At 41.7% G+C, this 22,225-nt stretch overlaps 1 protein-coding gene across 1 annotated transcript in view; it reads right to left on the bottom strand.

Moving 5' to 3' along the window:
* Positions 1-22,225, bottom strand: part of DNAJB14 (DnaJ heat shock protein family (Hsp40) member B14) — a 183,314-nt gene that overhangs the window by 73,677 nt on the left and 87,412 nt on the right. The gene's annotated exons all lie outside the window — the stretch shown is intronic.

Here is a 22,225-nt window from a genome sequence, read left to right as displayed (position 1 = left end):
TTGCCCGCAGCATCAAATTTGCGACTCTCTTTGTCTGGAGGTGGTGCGTCCCCTGAGGTATGAGAGTTTGCTCTCTTACGAGCTGCCCCGACAACTACTGAGTCTGGTGTTAACTGCGTTGTAATGGCTCGGCCTTTAACAGGATCCTGAAAGATTTGTTTCGAATGTTTTAGCATTCCTGGGAGCATAGGTAGTCTTTGGTATTGGCTATGAGTGGAGGATAGCGTGTTAAACAAAAAATCATCCTCAATTGGTTCGGAATGCAAGGTGACGTTATGGAAAGCAGCTGCCCTTGCGATCACCTGTGTGTAAGATGTACTGTCCTCAGGAGGGGACGGCCTGGCAGGGTACGAGTCTGGGCTGTTGTCCGATACTGGAGCATCGTAAAGGTCCCATGCATCGGGATCATCTTGACTCGTAGCAGTATGAGTCGGGGAGTGCATCAGTGGAGGAGTTGCTACTGGTGATGTGTGCACTGATGGTGGTGGAGACGGTGGTGGAGTTGTTTTCTTTGCCACCTTTGCCTGTGGCTCCTTGTCCTTCTCTTGAAAGGCAAGTTTTCTTTTTATTTTAATTGGGGGAAGAGTGGTTATCTTCCCTGTGCCTTGATAAATGTGGAGCCTCCTTTGAGTATAGTCTGGCTCTACAGCTTGAAGTTCCTCTCCAAATCTATGTTTTTGCATTTGGGAGGACAATCCTTGTTCCTCTGTATAGGAACCTGTTTTCGGCTCCAAGGCTGGATGTTTCGGAACCAAAACTTTTTCGGACGTCTTTTTAGGCTCCGAAGAAACCTTTGTAATTTTCGGCGTGGTGGTGTCTCGGTGCCGAATTTGTTCGGTGCCGCTGTCACGGCCCCGAAATTTCTCAGAGCCGATGTCTCGGGTCCGAGATTGGTGTGTGGCGGTATCTCGACCGGAGTCGGATGACTTCGACACCAGCGTGCCCTTTTTCGGTGCCTTGGCTCGGTCACCTAGTTTTTGGGTTAAGCCATGGCCTGTTGGCGGTGGCGTCCCCTGGACTTTTGTTGACTTCTCGTGAGTCTTATGTTTCAACGTCTTACTCACGGTTTTCGGCATTTCTTCGGGCTCGAGCTCTTCCGAGTCTGACTCGTGGATAGAGAAAGCTTCCTCTTCCTCTTCGAAACGCTCTTGTCCTGTCGGCGTCGACGCCATCTGCAGTCTTCTGGCTCTTCGGTCTCTTAACGTCTTTCTGGACCGAAACGCTCGACAAGCCTCACAAGTATCTTCCTTGTGCTCTGGGGACAAGCACAAGATACAGACCAGATGCTGATCCGTATACAGATACTTGTTATGGCATATTGGACAGAAGCGGAATGGGGTCCGTTCCATCAGCCTTGAAGTCACACGTGGCCGGGCCGACCAGGCCCCGACGGGGATCGAAAAAAAAACCAAAGGGCCACCGGAGCTCTTCAAAATTCGGTGTTGATCTGTTGTAACTAGCCCGATACCGAACGCAAACAATACCGACGATTTTTCCGAGATTCTAACTAACTTTCCGACCCGAAACACGGAGCGAAAAGGAACACGTCCGAACCCGATGGCGGAAAAAAAAAAATAAATAAATCTAAGATGTAGTCAACGCCCATGCGCAATGGAGTCGAAATGGGAGGAGTCCCTCGGTCTTGTGGCTCGAAAAGACTTCTTCGAAGAAAAACAACTTGTAACACTCCGAGCCCAACACCAGATGGCGGGATGTGCACAGCATGTGTATCTGCAGCTACACATGCCATCGAACATATATATATATATACATACACACACACACACACACACACAAATATATATCAATTCACTGAAAGGGAAAAAAACGGGTACAGGAACGTTATAGTTAGGAAATAGAATTTAATAAACCATAGAAATTCACTTTAAAAAAACAAGGGTTACAGGTACATTATAGTTAGGTTCGCATTTTAAACGTACACAGCCATAAACAAATTCACCTGTTATAGTTAGAGTTATCTCAAGTAACTATAACACGTGCCCTAAGGTAACTATGACTCGTGCTCCCGATATGCACAGTTTTTATGTCAACAATTTTGCTGCAAATACTACATTGATAATATCAATGATTTTATCAAAGATGTCATGAGTGCCATAATTTGTGGGGTTATTAGCAGTGAATGGTGAGGGTGCGAGTTATAGTTACCTTAGGGTACGTGTTATAGTTACCCAAGATAACTAACTATAAGAGGTGAATTTCTATGGTTTTCTATGTTTAAAATGTGAGCCTAACTAGAACATCCGTGTAACCTCAGTTTTTTTCAGTGAAGATATATAATATATTTACTAACCAACTTATCAAACTTTGAATCAAAGCTTACCGGGCTACAGTTTAAGCAAACTAAGCCATCAAATTCTCCAAGACTACTACAACGATCAAAAGCATCCTTTCCATAGAACTGGGGAAAGTGGGGAGAGGGGTGAGCTAATGCTAATTAAATCAAGATGTCATTAGCTCTCTCTCCTCAGAAATTTCAATGCCACTTCCCTTGGTTTCATACTGCCCTTCCCCAAATTTTACAGAAATTACAGAAAGAAGGCAGCCCTCACAGCAAGTCCTAGAAATTAATATTTATTCTTCTTTTCAAGGCTGAAGGCCTTTACAATAGTCTTAGGCAGGGAAATAAACTAAAATTGTTATCGGATCTCACATATTAACACGAGTCACAGAAGAAAGGGTGAAATTCCGGAAGGCCAATATGGGCCCACAAAACAAAATGCAACGGGGGGCTTGATCTTAGGATAACGTTGTCCTTTGTGTCCTTTGATTATCATCTTATTTCCTTTCTCCGGACATAAAAATAGAACCTGAATATGATGCACCACACCCTGCTTGTTTATGACCATCGTGCTTCGGAGAGTGGTATACCCACTCGAAGTAGGCACCCGAGTGACTATTTGTTATTCTTCTAATAGACCCTTGTTTAATGGTGACTTTGCGAAAAATAAGTCTTCTTACTCTGCATTTTGAGCTTTAAATACAACTTCCAACTCAGATCATAGAAAAATGCTTTAGTGATTGCTAGAAAGATGTATAAAGCTACTGTTAAGTACACCAAAACAGCTTATGAGAAACAAAAATAACCAGCTCACTTTGATTTATACAAAAGAAAGGATACTTAAGACCTGTGCAATGAGGTTTACAAAACCGACCCAGTGAAAAAGATCCGCTCTGATCGACTAAAAGTGAAAAAGATTTGTGTGCCTCGATCAATGATCTTTACGGTGGCAGTCCTCATTCAACGGTAAAGTCCTTCCATGGTGACCTGGCCAAACAATTAACTACCTTACTCTCACAGATTCAACTGCTTATTAAGTCACTCAACTCTCTGGGCCCTAGGCCAAATTACCCCTCTGTAATATTTCTCAAGTCTAACATGTCGGCTCGACAGATAAAGACTTAATTCGCACATTTATGCTGATGAAAATAAACACTCCTCTCTCCTAGTCTGATAGCAGGCTAATTACAGTTTTTAAAAAGAGGTTTAGGAGTTAACTAAAAATTATTATCTCTAGCTATGATGGATATTGAATGTAAAGTTTTTGCTACATTTTAGCTAAACACTTTCAAGAACGGGTTTCAAAAGGGAACAGGTCTTAAAAATGTCATAGGTGGGCTTTAGAGCCCAAACATAAACTGTGACTGTATCACAGCACTAAGGGTCTTTGACAGTGGTGTGCCAATGAAGTCTATTGTTGTTTTATTGCCCTTAGTAATGTTTTTGACAGAGCTCATCTTAGGACACTCTGAATAAAGATGGAAGCCTTCAATATTGACCACACCACTGTACTTTATTGGAAAAAGTAAAATGAATCAATCTGGATGCTAGTACAAATTGGTCACGTCTCTAAATAGACACTTCAGATGCCAACCAGTGCTAACAACCAGTACTGGGGTTGCATATCAGCACCTACACTTTTCAACATATCTGGTTGATCCATTTTCTTTTGTTGTGAAGGTTAATTGCATTCTACCTATATTAGGCATTAACAAGTACCAATTGTGATGATGTATGCCAATGAGGATGTACTGTTAAATACAACCCTTTTTGGGATTCAACGGTCCCTGGACTTCATTACTCCAAACTGAAAAGTAAATGATCTCAGGATGAATTTAACCAAAACCGAAATTCTGATCTTTGGTAGGTCAACCCAAAGGTCTATTTGGTGTGTTGAAGTTAGCGGTCTGCAGAGCACTGAACCTTCCAACTATTGTGGCACTAATGTATTCATATCTATGTTGGTCTCAAGCGGCTTAGCTAGAAAAAAAAAATAAAAATTCAACACTCTCAAAATACAACAGTTTCTGAAATGGCAAGTTGTAACTAGACCACTTACATCAGCTTAATCAACATTAACTCAACACTGCTCTGAGCTGCTGTATGTCCGTGCACACTGTCCTCTTTCTTGTGACTTAGTGCTCTCCCCTTCCTGGCAGGTCTCGGAATACTCCTCGGCTAGTACCTGAAAACTGCTCATCCCCCATCACCCCTGGCACTCCTGCTGTATCCTTTTCAGTTCTTCCCAAATCCTGCATTCCTTCAACCCCCCCCCCCCACCTCCATAATAGTAATACTGCTGCCTAAGCTCCATGTGTTCTTGTAAGAGGTAGTTTTCTTCACAGACTTCCTTTGAAGACTGAACCCTGAAATATGACCTCAGTGAGGGAGTTTTTTTTTTTTTTTTTTTTTAAACTGCTCCACCTTCCAGGTGCAGATCTAGATGATCTCATTCTACTTTGACAAGGGGAGAATACAAACACAGCTGGGACTAACTCCAAAGCTTGGGTGATGTTTGCACTGGTACTAATGGTAATGTCGGTTGGAAGCATCGTGGTAAATGTTAGAGTCTCATTCATCCCCAGGCTCCTAAACCAGCCCAGAGTTATCCTCCTCTGGTCTTCCATTCCTATGAGAGTATTTGCCTCTTACGCCACGTAACACACCATCCACCCCTGTAGAATGTACTGGCCTCTTTCCTCTGTTCTTTTTTGCCTTATGAAGGGTGGTTCCAGCTCTTTATTGCTACAGCCCTCCACACAGAATACATGAGCCTGTCAGAGCCTTCCTCCTCCTTTCCTGAAGGAAGTCTCTTCGTCATCCATGTGACCGCAAGCAGCTGTCAACCAGTAATGACTCTGCTTCCAATGCCCTAGAGACAGAGATTCAAGCGGAGGCCCGGCGACCCTGCAAAGTCCTGCTGCCAACTATCTCCAAACAGGCATGCTGCCGCACGCCTCCTGAGCATCTTTGCACCCCAGAGTTTCTGTTCCCTAATCTTGCCTGCAGGTAAGCCCTATGAATGCAAATCTTGCCTCCAACCTCCTAAATCATATGCACTAGAGGAATGCTTCTGACCGGCTCTTCTAGCTGGCAACCGTGTTCCCTCCATACCTATCTTCGTGGTCTTCCAGAGAAAAAAAAAAAAATCAGAAAGGGATCCAGGGCACCTGCGAAGTGTTGAAAAGAAAATTGGACATGCTAATGCAGAGGACGAAAGCCCTGAAGGACTTGCTGGAGGAGCTAAGACACAAAGTTGAGGTTAACTGCGAGAAAATCTGGAAACTGAAATAGAGATAGGAAGATCCTAGAAACACTAGCGACCCTGGAAAACAACAATAGACAAAATAACTTGAGGGTGCTGAATATCACAGAGGAGATGGAAGGTGACAATGTGAGGGAATATTTGGTCAACTCAACTGAAGAGTCTATTCTATGTTTAGACTGCGGTGTAGATCTTGCATCTGATATACAGAGTGCATTGAGACCTGTTTACAAGACCCCCAAGCAGGAAGAGTGCAAGTAATATCTTGGTGAACTTCAAGAGATATTCCCTTAAGCAGCAGTATTCGTCAGTGGCTCTAAAAGCTGATAAGTTGGCGGCAGATCAAACACCTCAAGAGTTACTCAAAACTGATAGTGGGAGCTGGGGAAGTATATTAATTAATGATTTGAGCGAACTGTGAGCCACTACTCATCTTAGATTTCCAGCTACCCTCAAAGCTATATGGAACATTAGTATGCATAACCTGAGAGAGCAAGGAGGTTGAGAGTCCAATTAAGTGAATAAAGTCCCACAAAGTTTAGATTAGCACTAGAGGACGCGACTCAAATTGGTATAATGAAAGTACCCTTAGTTACATCTGGATGTAAAAAAAGCATGAGGTTAGACTGCTGCTTGTGCCGCATCGTGAGAGACACCCCAGTAGTAAGGAAAGAATGGTAGGCATAAATAGGGAACGCCCCTTATACGTTTGGTCTTGGAATATGAATTGGCTCAGAGTGAGGAAGAGGCGGAGAAATATTCTAGAGTATTTAAAGCCTTCAGATGCCCAGATTTATAATATTGCAAGAGACGCAACTGCTTAAGGAGTGTGAAGAATTGCTGAAGACGCAGAGATGGATTAGGGGTTTTGTCTGCAGGGACCAGATGTGTTGCACGAAGGGGGTGGCCATTTCAGTTAAAACCTTGGTTCAGGAAACCATACAGAATACTTAGCAGACAGTGGTGGAAGATGGTTAACAGCTAATGTTTTAGTTTATGGCTCTTGGTATGGCATTCTTGGCTTTTACATCCCAAATATAGATGACCGCAGCCCCCATCAAACCTATTGCCTTCACTTATTAGAAGTTACTCCACCAATAATTATAAGGGGGAGTTTTACTGTCCTACCCGATCCCACTTTGGATATACCTACTAGAATGAAATAATTTACTTCTCCAGGATCTTTTTATTTTTCTAGTGTGGGGCCAACTCTCAAGATAGACTCTTGATCGGATGGTGGTAGATCAACTGAGAGCAGATACAGAGTGGTTCTTTCAGATGAACGATTCTGATTAGCTCCCCCACACATAATTTGGGATTCCTTTAAGACACTTATACGAGGAAGGATCATGAGCATAGCTGTGTGTGAGAAAAAAAGAGCCCAGGAAAAAAGTTTTACGTCTTGAGGGGAGAATTACAAGCCTTCAGTTGGCGGCAAAGGAGTCTCAGGTCAGGGCACAGGACTCAACCAATGTAGACCGCAGGTTGCAAGATGCTAGAGAAGATTCAGAAGGCTATATGGAGAATGTCTGGTGCAAGAGACAGGAGCAAAGTAAGCTAGCTCATTTGAGTATGGGGAAGAAGCAGGAAGGTCCTGGCTTGGAAAACAAAGGTCAACAATACAAGGAACTTGATCGGGGGATAGAGGTTAGCAAGATTGGGAAATGGCGCACTGATGAGGGAGACACAGAACACACCTTTGCCATTTTTTAACAAGAAGTGTACACTGAAGAAGTAAAGGTGTCAGAGGATCACTTAGAAGACTGGTGAAGCGGGCCCCATTCCCAAAGCTTGAGAACGAGCTTAAAGCTGCCCTAAAGCAGAAGATAAGAAAGGATAAAGTGAATGTAGTGTTGAGGGAATACAAATAAAATAAAAAAGGGCAAGACATCTGGCCCGATGGTCTCTGAAATGAGTTTTATATTGCTCTGAAGAACAAATACTCCTGTTCTTGTTAGACTGGTAGAGGACATCTTCGCTAGGGGCAACACCCCCCTATCCAAAATCATGGGATAAAGCCATAATAAGTGTGATTTTAAAGCCTAACAAGCACCCAAAATTTGGTAAATTCTATAGACTGATCTCTGCTGAATTGTGACTATATAATCTTTACACGCATCCTAGCAAAGTGATTGGACAAAGTGAATGGAGGCTTGGTGCATTTGGACCAAAGGGCTTCATCAGGGGGCGGCAGCTACATGAGTTGACAACAGTACGGGAGCTACCATTAGCTGTCAATGTTCAATAGCACTAAGGCAATGGATAGGGTGAGTTGGCCATATTTATACTAATTGCTCAGGGATAATCTGGGCAAAAATTATTTTAAATTTGAGGCTGACTAGACAGGTCAAAATAAGAAAAGGTACTCGCAAGAATGTCTGTTGTTGGCCTTATTATTCAATTTGTACATACAGCCACTAGCTAGAAGGATGAGGAAAAGCCCAGGCATGGTGCCTGTTGTATGTAATGGATGGGAATGGAAGGATGTGCTATACACTGGTAACTTGATGGAATATAACTCAGACTTAGTGGGCTTATACCCCACTATACAGCAGGTAATGGAGAAATTCAACAAAGTTTCAGGTTATCTGGTGAACACGTCAAAAACAGAAATCATGTTATGGAACTCTCCATGCGATAGCCCTCTACTAAAAAGTGAGACAAAGTATCTTGGTGTACAAGTGGTGCAAGAGCAGGAAAAGACGGCAAAAATCTAAATGAAATAAAGTTATGATGGAAACGAAAAGAATCTTAAGATCATGGATGAACCTCCCTCTAACATTCTATGGGAGATTCAACATAGTAAAGATGTCAATATTACCCAAGTTTACTTTTCCCTTCAATGTGATACCATTACTATTTAAAAGCAAGTGCTTCAATAAATTGCAGGGGGCAGTAAGTAGTTCCATCTGGGCCTCTAGAGGGGTTAGAATTGCGTGAAAAAAACTCTGCAGGAGAAGGGAAGTATAGCAGTGCCAGATATCCAACTTCACTGCTGGGCATTTCAGTTGAAAAATATCAGAATGCTGTTACAGGCCAATTACAGACAGGTTTAATGTTGTGATCCATGTTAAAGCATCCCCAACAAGGAGACATGTATTTTCTTTAGAAGTTTGGGGACATCTAATTTTTCAAGAAGGTGACTTGGGGGGCAGTGTTTGCTTTTCCTAGAGAATTTGACCATAGACCCACTTCCCTCCTGGATACCAAAAATCACCAATGTGAGGCCTACATTCATTTTTAATTCCAAGAGTGCCCCTATATTTCATTTTTTTGTTATATACAATGGTAAAATTCATCAAGTTGAGGCATCTTATCTTAGAAGCACTTTTAGGATGAGAGAGTACCCCATGTGATATCATACAACTTGAATTTGGTTTAACTACCATTGATAGAATGTGCGGTGTCTACTCCTTTTATTTTTCATCTGTCCACTCAGTACTATGGAAGGAGCTTGAAGAAACCAAAAGTGCAGTCTTACTTTATTTTTAACAAACCTACTTTGAAAATACAAGTTGGATATGACATGATCATGTCTGAATATCTCTTTACATAATTCAAACTGAAAATAAAAAAGATAGTAAAGCTTGTTCTTTTAAACAAGTTCTTAGTTCCTCTCTTAGAACTAAATGGGGGCATATGTTGGTGCCTACTTATTCCTCCTTGATCCCACAAAGTGTTTTTGAATGTACTAAGATCCTTGAAGATTTTATACCAGTAGCTGGGGTACTGCCTTCACCAGTGTAAGTTAAGGCTCACAGCAGCTTAAAGTACAGCAGCATTAAAGACTGCTTGTTGTATTTGTGGGACATGAAACACATCTTTACAACACTTGCTCTGCATCTGGCCCAGTCTGGTTGTTTACAGAAATTATTTTTCAAAACTAATGTTAAACTTTTTCCTCAATGCAGAGAGCTGAGTCTAACTACCCCTTCACTCTCCAAGGTTGACTGATTAAGATTGCACTTGTGTAGAGAGAATTATTGGTTGATTGTTCTGTACTTCGTGATCCTTCGCAATTCGTAATTGATTAGCTCCTAAGAACACTAAATGCGTGCTGTTAAGTTGGGCAGACTGTGGTTTTGTAAAAAAAAAAAAAAATCTATATGTGAGTTAAAGTCATATAATCATTATATTTTGCTATGCATTACTGGGTATGTACTGGGTATGCAATCAATAAACAAATAGACAAGACATCAGTATTCATTCAAGGAGAGATATCCTTATGTTGATTGTCTTTGAAATCATCAGTTCTTACTGAAATGTTGCTGAGAGTTCTTGATATGGTCTATCATCTAAGCCTAGGACACTTAACAGTTTGATATTGTTCCAAAACAAAGGAGTCTATTTTGAAAACTTAAGACTTCTCTCTAAGCGTGAACTACCATCTTTCATTCATAAAGCATCAAACCACTGCCAAGGAGAATACAAGTACAACATCTGCGCCTGTCAGACAAATCCAAATTGAAAAGTATCAATGGAGTCAAATATTTTCAGAGCAGAATTTTTCATTTCATGTTGGTCCCAAGTTAACGTAAATGGTGAAATTCTAACTCTGCACTGTATACCAAACAGCATGTGTTGTTTGTACCTCAAGGTCGAAATCCTAACATTGTTCAGAGATTTTAAGAAAATATCCTCAATACAGTTTTCGCAAATTTGTAACAGGTAGGCATATATGAAATCTCCATTAAACAAACTTGGAGAATTGGGAGGGGGGTTGCAGTCTTACAGCCTGTGCAGTATCAAGGCTTTCAGATACTGAGGGTTGAAGTTTTGTATCAGAACTTCACATGTTCAAACCTTTTAAAAAAAAACAACAAAAAAAACTATTGGCTTCTATTTTGATCTAGTTTGATTATTACATCTCAAACCCACAATAGACAAAGAAAACCTTTCATTTAAATGCTTAATGATGCTAGATCACATGAAAGTTCTCCTCTTGTTTTAAATACACCACAGCTTGTTTAAAAATATTACTAGTTGGAAACAGAGGCTTTCACAGTTTAGCTGCTCTGTTTTAAATTAATGACTACTTGCTTAACCCCTTCGCTGCCAGGCCTTTTCCCCCTCAGGTGCAAGGCCTTTTTTTGGCTATTTGGGGCAGTTCGCATTTAGGCCCTCATATCTTTTTTTCCACATAAGCTACCCATGCCAAATTTGTGTCCTTTTCTTTTCCCAACATCTTAGGGATTCCAGAGCTACTGAGAGTTTGTGAGTTCCCCTGGAGGAGAAAGAAATTAGACAAAATACAGCAACATTTTTGTTTAAAAAAAAAAAGGCTGCAAAAGAAAACTTGTGTTTTTTTAACCTAAAAATGGCATCAACAAAGGGTTTACGGTGCTAAAATCACCATCTTCCCAGCTTTCAGGAACAGACAGACTTGATTCAGAAAACCACATTTTGCAACAAAATTTTGGCATTTAACTGGGACATACCCCATTTTTACTATTTTTTGTGCTTTTAGCCTGACAGAAAAGGGTGTGAAACCAATGCTGGATCCCGGACAGTTAAACATTTCTAAAGCGTAGACAAAATTCTGAATTCATTAAGGGGTCATTTGTAGATCCTACAAGGTTTTCCCACGGAAAATAACAGCTGAAATGAAAACATACTGAAACTGAGGTGAAAAAACCAGCCATTTTCCTCCACGTTTTACTCGGAGATGTCAGATTTTCAAAAGTAATATACCGTTACTGCTGGACTCTTCTGGTTGCGGGCCTATATATGGCTTGTAGGTTCATCAAGAACCCTCGGTACCCAGAGTCAATAAAGGAGCTGCAACTTGCGGTGGGTTTTCATTGTATACCGGGTATACATCAATTAATCTGGTGAAATGTAAAGAGTGAAAAGTAGGCATCAAGGAAACCTTTGTATTTCCAAAATGGGCACAAGATAAGGTGTTGAGAAACAGTGGTTATTTGCACATCTCCGAATTCCGGGGTCCCCATACTAGCATGTGAATTACAGAACATTTCTTAAATAGACATCTTTTTTACACACTGTCTTACATTTGGAAGGAAAAATGTAGATAAAGACAAGGGGCAATAACACTTGTTCTGCTATTCTGTGTTCCCCAAGTCTCCCGATAAAAATGGTATCTCACTTGTGTGGGTAGGCCTAATGCCCGCAACAGGAAAATCAACATGGACGCATCACATTTTTACATTGAAATCGGACATGTTTTTTGGAAAGTGCCTAGCTGTGGATTTTGGCCTCTAGCTCAGCTGGCACCTAGGGAAATCTACCAAACCCGTCCATTTAGGGGAATCCAGGATGGGGAGACTTGTGGGCTCTCACCAGGTTCTGTTACCCAGAATCCTTTGCAAACCTCGAAATTTGGCAAAAAAACACTTTTTCCTCACATTTCGGTGTAGGAAAGTTCTGGAATCTGAGAGGAGCCACAAATTTCCTGAGCTCAGCAGTCATCTAGGGAAACCTACCAAAACCAGACATTTTCTGAAACGCAGACACCCGAGGGAGTACAGGGAGGTGTGACTTGCGTGGATACCTCAGTGTTTTCCTACCCAGAATCCTCAGCAAACTTCAAATTTAGCTTAAAAAAAAAAAAAACATTTCCCACATTTCTGTGTGGGATCACTGCACTGGCAACCAGCACAAATTTCCTACCACGCAGCATTCCCCTCAGTCTCCCGATAAAAATGATACCTCACTTGTGTAGGTGGGCCAAGTGCCTGTGACGGGAAAGAGCCAAAAACAGGTTGAAAATGAGGGGGAACCAAAGTGGGTCCAAAAGGGCAGTTTGGAAAAAAACGTTTTTAGGCTGCCAAGTGGGGCAGAATCGGTAGATGTGACAATGCTGGGTGGTAGGAATTTTGTGGTTTCCTGCAGATTCCGGGAGGTTCCATCACAAAAATGTGGGGAAAATGTGTGATTTTAAGCAAAGTTGGAAGTTTGCAGGGCATTGTGGGTATGAAAATGGTGCGGGATGCATGTGAAGCACACTACCCTGGATTCATCTAGATGTTTAGTTTTCAGATGTGTCTAGAGCTCATAGATGTTTCTAGATGGCAGCGTCCCAAAGTCCAAAAAGTGCAGCCCTCAACATTCCAAGTGGGACGATTTTGAGAGTTAGACAAGCTCTCATGGCCCAATGTAAAACCAAAACCCAAAATAATCAAATGTCCTCTTGCTTGCCGTGGGATAAGATGTTTTAGTATGCGGGGGAAGAGCTGAAAGACTTTTACCCCCTTCAGTTGATGTGGGGGCATAACCATGCCCATACTGGTTGGTAGTCCCCACCCCACTATTTTTTAAATTCCCTGGCATCTAGTAGGCTTCCACCCCCTTCCCCGGAGTGGATCGGGGTAATTGCCCCATCTGCCCACCGGTGGGCAGAACAACTTTTTTCACCCATTTATTTGGGGTGGGCATATGGCCATACCCCCACCCTCTTTTTTTGAAAAAAAATCTTCTATGGTCTCTGGTGGGCTTTCTGCCCTCTTGGGGGCAGATGGGCATTGCAAAAATAGGCCAATCGGCCCCCAAAGGGGAGGGGGGTGAATGGCCTAAAATAAATTTGCCCCCCAGGGGATCAACCTTTGCCTAAGGGGTTGCTCCCCATCTGTAAAAAAAGAAAAACAAACAATCCCTGGTGGTTTCTCCCACCCTTGGGAGCAGATCGGCTTAACTAATATAGGCAGCTCTGCCCCGGGAGCAGGGGGGAGAGGGGGGGGGGGGGATTCGGAAATGGCCTAGTAAAACAAATTACCCCCTGGGGAGCAACCCTTGCCCAGGGGGTCGCTCCCCTTATCAATGTAAAAAAAAAACAACAGAAAAATCCCTAGTGTCTAGATGGGAGTAGATTGGCCAAATTATTATAGTCTGAACTGCCCCCAGGGGAGGCAGAAATGGGCTTAGAAATAATGCTCCCCTTATATTTAAAAGAAAAGGAAAGAAAAAAAAAGAAAAAAGAAAATAAATCGCTGGCTTCTCCTCGGTCAGCGTGCTGGGAGGTGACCGCTGATGATGTCAGCGCGCGATTGCATGCGGACGCCATCCGATGTCACTAGGGGGTGGGGGGCCCTGCCCGGGGTGGGGGGCCCTGCCCGGGGGTGGGGGGCCCTGCCCGGGGGTGGGAGGGCCAGTACAATGACATAGTGGTTAGGTCCGTGGCCACTCAGAGGCGCGCCACTGGACATAACCATTACATCCTTGGCAGGGAAGGGGTTACAAATATTATTACTTGAAAACTGAGGCTTTCTCAGTTTAGCTGAAGGGTATATTTTGTCTACATGCAGCAGTACATTTATACTTAAAGGCTTCAATGTATTTGATTCTATTTCAAAACATTTTAAAAAAACTGCATCCACTGTTAGAGAGCCACTCAGGAAATTGTTCAAGAGCCATACAGAGTTTATAACTATATCAACTGGTTAAGGAATAAAAATCTTTTCGATCTCAAGTTCTGTTTTCAAACAGAATTTTGCATTCCGCCCTCAAGCTCAATTACATTTTCCCAGGTAACCTATACATTTTCTTTAAATCTTTTGTGAAATCATATTTGCTATAAAGCAATAACAAAAAAGGATGAGTGAACGTAAACCATTCGTTTATTTTACTAACTTTATCTTATTTCAAAATGTGAGTTCAAGAATCACAATCTATCATAGACTGCCTGACCCTTTTTTATTTATCCTAAAGGAGGCTTTTTGTAATGCATGATAGGAAAAGTATTCCCAAGTACTTAACATCTTTCAGGGATTATTTAATACCTAGATTCTCAACATGCATCTGTTAACAAGTTTTAGAGCTAGAAAATATCTCAGTTTTAGACTGGCAGATTTTAAGGAAAATAATTTATTTTTATAGTAAATAATTTGTGAATTGTTGGTTTCCCAGATGGTGCTTAACAAGGGAAATATCTGAGTTTTTGCAGAAACACTTCCCTAAATCTCTAAAACTGACTTTGAATTGTTCTTCAAGGTCCAAGAGCTGTGTGGACACTGTAGTAAGGACAAAAGAAGTGCTATGTCTAAGGCAATTTATTCATTCATTTTCATTTTGCATGCTTTCTGTCAAGGAAATTATCACAATTAGGGTTTGGGATCAAAAGAAATGTCACAGGGAGAGAGAGAAATAGAAAGTTTTGTCAGGGCTCAGGGCAAGTCAATTTCTCACCAAGCATGGGTCAGAGGTACAGCTGCTTTTGGTGCTACCAGAAAATCATTCAGAGAGGAGATACACCTGCACACACTATATGTACTGGTCTGGATCAAAAACAACAATTTACCATGACTATAGCCCTCTCCGTCTCCCACTGTTCTTATAGCCTGTGATTCACATCTGCAGTGGATACACTAATGAGGCTCATCCTGGTCAAAGGTTTTACCTTCTGACTTAGAGTTTTAAGACGCAATCCACCACAGATGTACATTTCCAAAGCCCTCCAGGAACACAGGGCAACACAAAGAATCACAGAGTGGTAGACAGAGGCCAATAGAAGGGTCCAGTCCAGGTCTATTTGCAATTGGTCAACTGGGTACTTCTTGTTTTCTTTCTGTGGCTACACAGGAGGTCGGCTAACTGACCCGTGGAGTCAACTTCTTTGTCCTGGGTGCAAGAGGAAGCAGGTCCAGTCCTTCAGAGCTCCTCTAGGGTCACAGGCAGCATGTCCACTCCTCTGGTCCAGAAAGTCCAGGCCCAGAAGGTATTTTGAAGTGGCCGGGAGTTGTAACGTTTATGCTTGGCACCAGCTAGGGGCTAGGGTGACTCCTGGGCATGCCTTAACCAATGGGGTAAAAGTTCCCAGAACCAACTCTACCCGCTATTTCAGTAGTTTGTGTTTGCCTTATTGCAAACAGGCCAAAAATGCCTTGTGTCAGGCCATTTTCAAGCTGACAGAAGTCTTTGCCCACCTTCAACTTGGGCTATGAGGACTGAGGGAGTGTGTGTGTGTGTGTGGGGGGGGGGGGGGGGGGGAAGAGAGTGGAGTATACTACAGTAAACCTAGTGTCCTCCCACATCTAACACTAAAATACAGTTTGGAGCAGGTACTGTACTCATAACAAATCCAGAGACAGATGTCTGGTAGTCCAAAATCAGTTTCCTCCAGAAATCAGACAGTAGATGCACAAGAATGGTCTTGCCATCCTGTTTCCCCTTTTTATGTGTGCCCCAAGTTTTATATGCAAATCCAGGAGACCCGTCAACCCGTAGAATTTTACACTGTAGACTCCACAGGGATGCCCACAGCCACACCATGTTTACTCCTTGGAGTTAAGAGGAGCCATCTCTGCCCATTCAAGTTGGCCTACTGTCTGTTCCTTGGAGGCATTTCATACCTTTTTCAGACCTATTCAAGGCCAGCCAATGGCTGGGAGAAGCTGGAGCGCTGACACAAATTAGCCTTCAGGAACAATAGGCATGTAAAAGGCACCTTTCCAAAAGTATATTTTCCTTAATATTGATTAAAAATCTAACCAACATTAAACTAGATTTTCAATAACTAATAAAAAATGTGTTTTTTATTTTTTAGCTAGCTTAATTCTGGAGATAAGGTATTAGTATTGAAAATGGCTTCGCACTGTTTCTCTATGGGTCAGATAGCTTTCTACGATGAAAATAGGTTTTGGGTGCTAGCCACTTTAAGGATCTGGTAACACTTACGATTTTACATGTCCTACTTTTAAATACCATGCACCTTGCCTCGTGGGCTATAGGACCTACATCAGAGTGATTTAATATTTAAGTAAGAGTTTTTGACCCATCAAAATGGTATATTCTGACAGTTCTAATTCCAGTTTTTACACTGCCACAGTCAGGCTACAATGGTAGTCCTGAAACCATGTTTGCACTGCCACTGTAGTGGATGGTACAATAGGTGCTGCAGTCCACTAGTAGATATTTAACTTCCAGGCCCAGCTTACACTTTGTACTATATAAACGGAATGTATAGTCAAGTTCGTTATGCCAATTCAGAGTATTCAAAATCAAACAATATTTAGAAGGAGAACACAGGCATTTTACTACTGGATTGCAAGGGTAAAATGCACATCGTTCTAAAGCCAGTAAAAATATCAGGACCAACAAAGGGCAAAAAATCCAGGGTGACTACAAAGAAAAGGCGGATTTCCTACAATAATGCTGCGTCTACGAAGTACAAAGGTAAGTCCTATGAATATCTCAGGAGTGTGTAGCAAGGTATAATAAGTGTTTGTGAAAAGGCACACCATGATAGTCCTGCAAATGTCTTTGTACTGGGGTATTATTGTACATTGTCGGTCACTGCGTAGGTGCAATGTGGCAGCCCTTGTGAACGTCTCAAATACAGGGATATTTGTGCACAGTGCAAGTAAAATCAGGTTGGTACTGACATCATCTGATGTCACAGAAATGACAAACTATTTTATGTGAGTTTGGTGGATCTTTCATTACTTCAAGACAAAGCTTGGTGAAGGGCTGAATGGGTTGAGTTACAAGAACTCTATGGATAGCTTAGCATTTGGTCAGAAGAGTCTGACAGGTGAGGACTGTGATAGATTTGCAGAGCGTCAAGATGTCCTGGCATTACAGTGGATGGTGCAAGTCAATTCCTGTGAGTGTCTCAGTACTGGACTACGCCTGCCTATAGCAGGTCTGAACAGAGCTGTGTTGTGTTAATTTTGTTAGTTGTCAGATGGCTGTGCATGTTGCAGATCAGAGTAGATGAGCATTCTGAGAAAGTCTAAATACTGAGATATATATCATTGCCCAAACTAAATGGGCACTGTGAATCTGTTTGAGTTGTAAACTGGTGACTGTTTCTATAATCCGACCATGGCGGTAGAGTAAACGTTTTAAAATGGCAATTAACAAGTACACCTTTTAGTGCTGGCTATAAGGCATTTTACAATACAATAGGTAATTTGATTTCTACAATTATCTATGTTGAATTTTATGTTTCTGTACATTAAAGCTACAAACTTGGTTTACTTTTTAGAATGAGTAACCATGGCACCTACTTCTTCCACCATTCACACCCTTCATTTGTCACACCATCCTTTTTAGTTGGTGATGCTTTAGTTGGTTATACCATATTGCTTTCTAGGAACTTGCAGAGATATTCTCACCCTAGAAGCCTCGGACGAAGACCCACCTCTGCAGAGAACAAAGCAAACTTGCATTCTGCTCACCGACATCCATTCATAGCGCTGCTCTCACTAAGCTCTTTCCTTTCAGCAAACCTTGTGGCATTCGACTAAACCACAAATGTGATACTTAATAATAGTAATAATAATGATGTTAGCCAAGAAAAATTTTAATTATGTTTTCATAGGTGAATGTTCTGTACAATAGTTAAAAGTAAACAAACAGCTCAGCAGGTTAATGTGATTGTAGTAAAGATCTGTATCAACCTGTATACTACGAATTTGCACCACAGCAGTTTGATTCAACTTTTTTTATTCTTTCAAATATAGCAAGTAAGTAGCACTGAGGTGTGTTGCAGAAGCACTTGGTATTTACAGTGCTATCAAACTGAAAAGGTGAACTAGTACACTCAATATATATAACAAAAATATGTTGTTCCATAGTAAGGTAAATCACCTAAATGAATCAATCTGATGTTAGGCACTCTCTCCAACTAGATATTCATTTTATCTATCTGTGTCTAGATTCCGAATAGAAGTGCTCAGACAAAAATGCCTCAATGCTAGTTAGGTGCAATATTTTAACAGAAAATAGGATGCTTTGTAGGAACCAAGTGACCCAATGGATACAGTGTAAGCATGTGTTTAACAGTATCGCCAAGAAGTAATTGTGGTCTTCTCCCCAGAACCAACCTAGTATATTGTGGTTTGCCTACTGCTATTAAATTCATTAGCATTTGTATCTTCCTGATAAGGATATAGCAAGTAAAGATGGTGTTTGGAAAGGTGCAATTAGTCAACTTATAAGTCTTGCTGCTGACTGAAAGGATATGTGAACAAAAACTCATGTACACTTAAAGAAACACAAGTGAAGCCTGGGGATTCTTTTGTCATTTTGGATGGCAAAGATCAGGGTCTGATCACTGCTTCAACATTTTACTAAATTATGTTATCTTAGGCATGGACAAATCATTTTATGGGTCAAATGTGTTTTATTTTAAAGATAACACATACTTTGTCCTGCAAACAAACACTAGCATGGAATAACTAATTTACCAGCCAAATGGTAACATCTCACTCTGCCCCTCCGAAAAAAGTCATCAAGCCAGAGGCAGTCAAATCAGGCATTCATGTCCTCATGTATGTTGTGGGGTTAAAATATGTGTAAGCAGTTGGCAGTGTAGACCCTTTGGGCAAGCTATTCAAGTTCGTCTTCGCTAGTTGCAATTCTAAGTACTGTAAGATAATGCAGACATGTGAGTACTCTCAAGTAAGATCAAAAGAAGCCTACAAATGAGGCCTAAAGTGACTTCCAGTCCGGCAGTCTTCCAGAAGAGAGTGTATGTGATTTTATTCCACACCTAGCAGGCACCAATGTCTTATATTTGGTGGTCTGTACTTCATCCATAATGTTGTGATGGCTTGTTTTGCAGCACATAATAGTATAATATACATTTTTCATGACAAGACCATAGGGGTAGGTTTATTGGCCCTGGCCGAGTAGGACACGTCAGGAGCTGTGGGGTGGAGGTACAGAACATGTCACCTGGTGAACCCCCTTCACCACATCGAAAATTTGCATTATGCTATGAAAACGTTTCTCTTTGTGTTATATATTTCTTTGATTCTTCTATATCCCACTAATGTCACAACAACAAGGAATTACTATTGATTGCCTGATGAATTCAGGGAGCTAGCACTGAGGGCAATGATGTAAGACCGTTCTCTACTGCCACCATACCCCTCACACAAACATGGCCTGAGTGATTGGAGAAAAAACAAAGTACCCAAGGTGTACTATTTTTTGGTAGTTGGGGTACCTGACCAATATAGGTACCAGTGACGGTATGATCCATGAAGCACCAGAGCTTCTCGGATTCAGGAGTTCCCACTCAACCATGTAACATAGCTGTGCCACGAGATAATATTGCCCGATTTTAGGCAGGCCAATGCCGTCTTCCCTCAAGCCTCAGTCAACTGAAGTTATTTCCTTCACGATTCCATAGCTTGTCAAAATGGGATCATGGTATTTAGTATCTGTGACTGAGCAATATTCATTTTAAACCCAGACATAGTTTATGAGCTCCGCCATTAACAAGAGGATAGATACAAATGGGTCCATCAGTTTAACCATGATGTCCAGACATGCATAGGGAGAGTGGGCAGTCCTGTCTGGTATCACTTGCTACTTTATTCAGGGTGTTAACTCGGACTGATGGCGTTCGATTTTTCTTGCTTCGGAGGACCCAGCTTATAAACCTGAGGCCTGTACTAAAGACAGCAGTTGTGAAGTCCAAAAAAGGCCAATACACCCAACAGAATGCCTACTCAGTGACAATGAATAAAATCAGAACTTTTCTGCGGGTGCTATGGATGTTATCAATCAAGTGCACCCATTATTTACTGTGCTCAATAAAGCGCCTACCTGTGGCAAACACTGACTTGTCTGGTTCCATCACGGCTGGGAGAACTCTGGCGGGTATGCTCACACAAATACTGGTGCAGAGGCTGGTGTCTATAATAAGTAGTAATATTGGTCTCTATAAGTTACACAGCTGCTTGTTATTATTTAAAAATCTTTTTTTTTTTTTTTTAAAGAGTGGACCAATATCATGGCCTGAAATTTTGGGTCAGTTATGCCTGTGTGTTCAGTAAATGCGGTAAATAGGTGGGTCAAAGGTAGAATGTTTTGTAAAAGAGGCATGAAGCCATCTAGGCAGGGATATTTATTTGTATTTAACCTAAATATAGCACTGATGTCTTGTGACTTGGAATGAGCTTCTCCAGCTATTGCATTTGCTCGTTTGTACATTTCTGGTCAGAGGCATCAGAGCTAATTGTATATATCAGAAGTGGACCCATTCTCCGTTGACTACAACAGCTTGAAATATTCTCAAAAGGTGTCAGCTATATCAAAATCATTGGTATACAGTCAATCTCTCTCCAATCTTTAACTGCTGCAATCCTTCCTGTCATTTTAACTCTCAGATTACAAACAAGCAGATAACCAACCTGTTTGCTCTATTCACAATTTTTACCGTTTAACTCACAGTAGTGCACATTACACCCTGTTGGTAGCCAATTTTCTGGCCAGTGTTTGAATAGTGGATTACCTGGTCTATACCAGTGGTCTTCAAACTTTTTTTTCATATTTATTCTATTAAATTGCAATGTGTAAATATGTCTCCACTTATCTAAACATTGCAATTAAGTTTTGTTGCTGTTTTAAAAATGCAATCAACTACATGATGGCAAACATACTATTCTGGTCAGTCAGGCCTTACTAATGTGTAAAAGTATCCACAGTGTGATTATTAGAAGTGGGGATGAGGGTTTTTAAGAGTATTTGGAGTCACTTCCCTTTTGACACATACTCTCAACCTGGATATAAATGACTAAACAGGCTAGTGATGGCCCATTACATAGTGGTTTGCTACTGCTAATTTTTTCAATGTAAAACAAAGCCATGTTGTTAGCATAATGCTTCTTTTGGCCAAAGCCTGGCATGGCTCCTGGGATCACGTGAGGCTCCCCTAGGGGGGCCCGCTCCCCAGTTTGAAGACCTCTGCTCTATACTCTTATAGAGCTGATGTATTTGTCAATAACCACCATACCACCAGTTGGATGTCCAGCTCTTCCTGCAGCTCTCGCCTTTCTTTATTTGGCCTTGCTGAGGCGAAGAGGAAATATCCTCATACCACGGCCATTAAAGCATACCAACGAGTGTTGGTGTCCAAGTCCCCCCAACTGTTATCCTCTGGGCAGCGGTTAAAGTATTTTTCCACTGCTTCGACCCCCTCTTTGTTTTGAAGTAGGCTATCGCTAATTCTGTACTGTCACCATGACTGGAGCATTGTTTAAGAGTGAAATGTGCCCTACCTCTGTGCAGGTGTAGTGGTCCACTGAGTAAAACTAGGTGCTGTGTGTGCCTAGTGTCCTCCCATTTGTTACAGCCAGTCTGTTCCCTCATGCAATAGCAAACCTCCCCCACTATATCTCTGGATCCATCTCATGTCTCAGTTGTGACCAACTTCAAATCATTCCCTTTGATAATGTCCCCTTAAGCTCTGTTCATTATCTCAGTGACAGTATCTTAACAATTTTGCTTAGCTAGAGTTAGCTAGAATTTGGGGAGTACTAGAATGCCACCAAGAAGTTGTGGGAGGTCACTCTGAGATCCATAATAAGGGATCTGCTCAGCTCGCCATGCCAGTACTCTATGACCTATCATGGAAATATAACCCCCTATTAAGGAATGGAACCTATTTGAAATTACCTGTCACTTTGCCAGAGGGCTGAGACCCCATGTGTTCATATTCACTACCTTGTCTCCCATAGCCCCGATTGCATAGAGCCATAAGGCCGCCGAGTGCATCACTTTGCGTTTCTGCATATTCAGCTTATCTCCAATGAGCCCCATGCTTCCAAACTACTGGGGGCACTCATGCCAACAACCCAGCAACCAATCGTGGCAGAGGGCTCCAGTGTGAAAAAACCCTGGCAGGAGGTTAGGTTATGAGGCTCTTTTATGTGAAATCATACGTCACAGCAAATTACATCCTCTCAGCCTGT

The sequence above is a fragment of the Pleurodeles waltl genome, chromosome 1_1 (assembly GCF_031143425.1).
Source record: "Pleurodeles waltl isolate 20211129_DDA chromosome 1_1, aPleWal1.hap1.20221129, whole genome shotgun sequence".
In the NCBI taxonomy this organism is placed as follows: domain Eukaryota; kingdom Metazoa; phylum Chordata; class Amphibia; order Caudata; family Salamandridae; genus Pleurodeles; species Pleurodeles waltl.
Note: the sequence above shows the minus strand (reverse complement) of the source record. Positions and strands in the feature narration are given on the sequence as shown.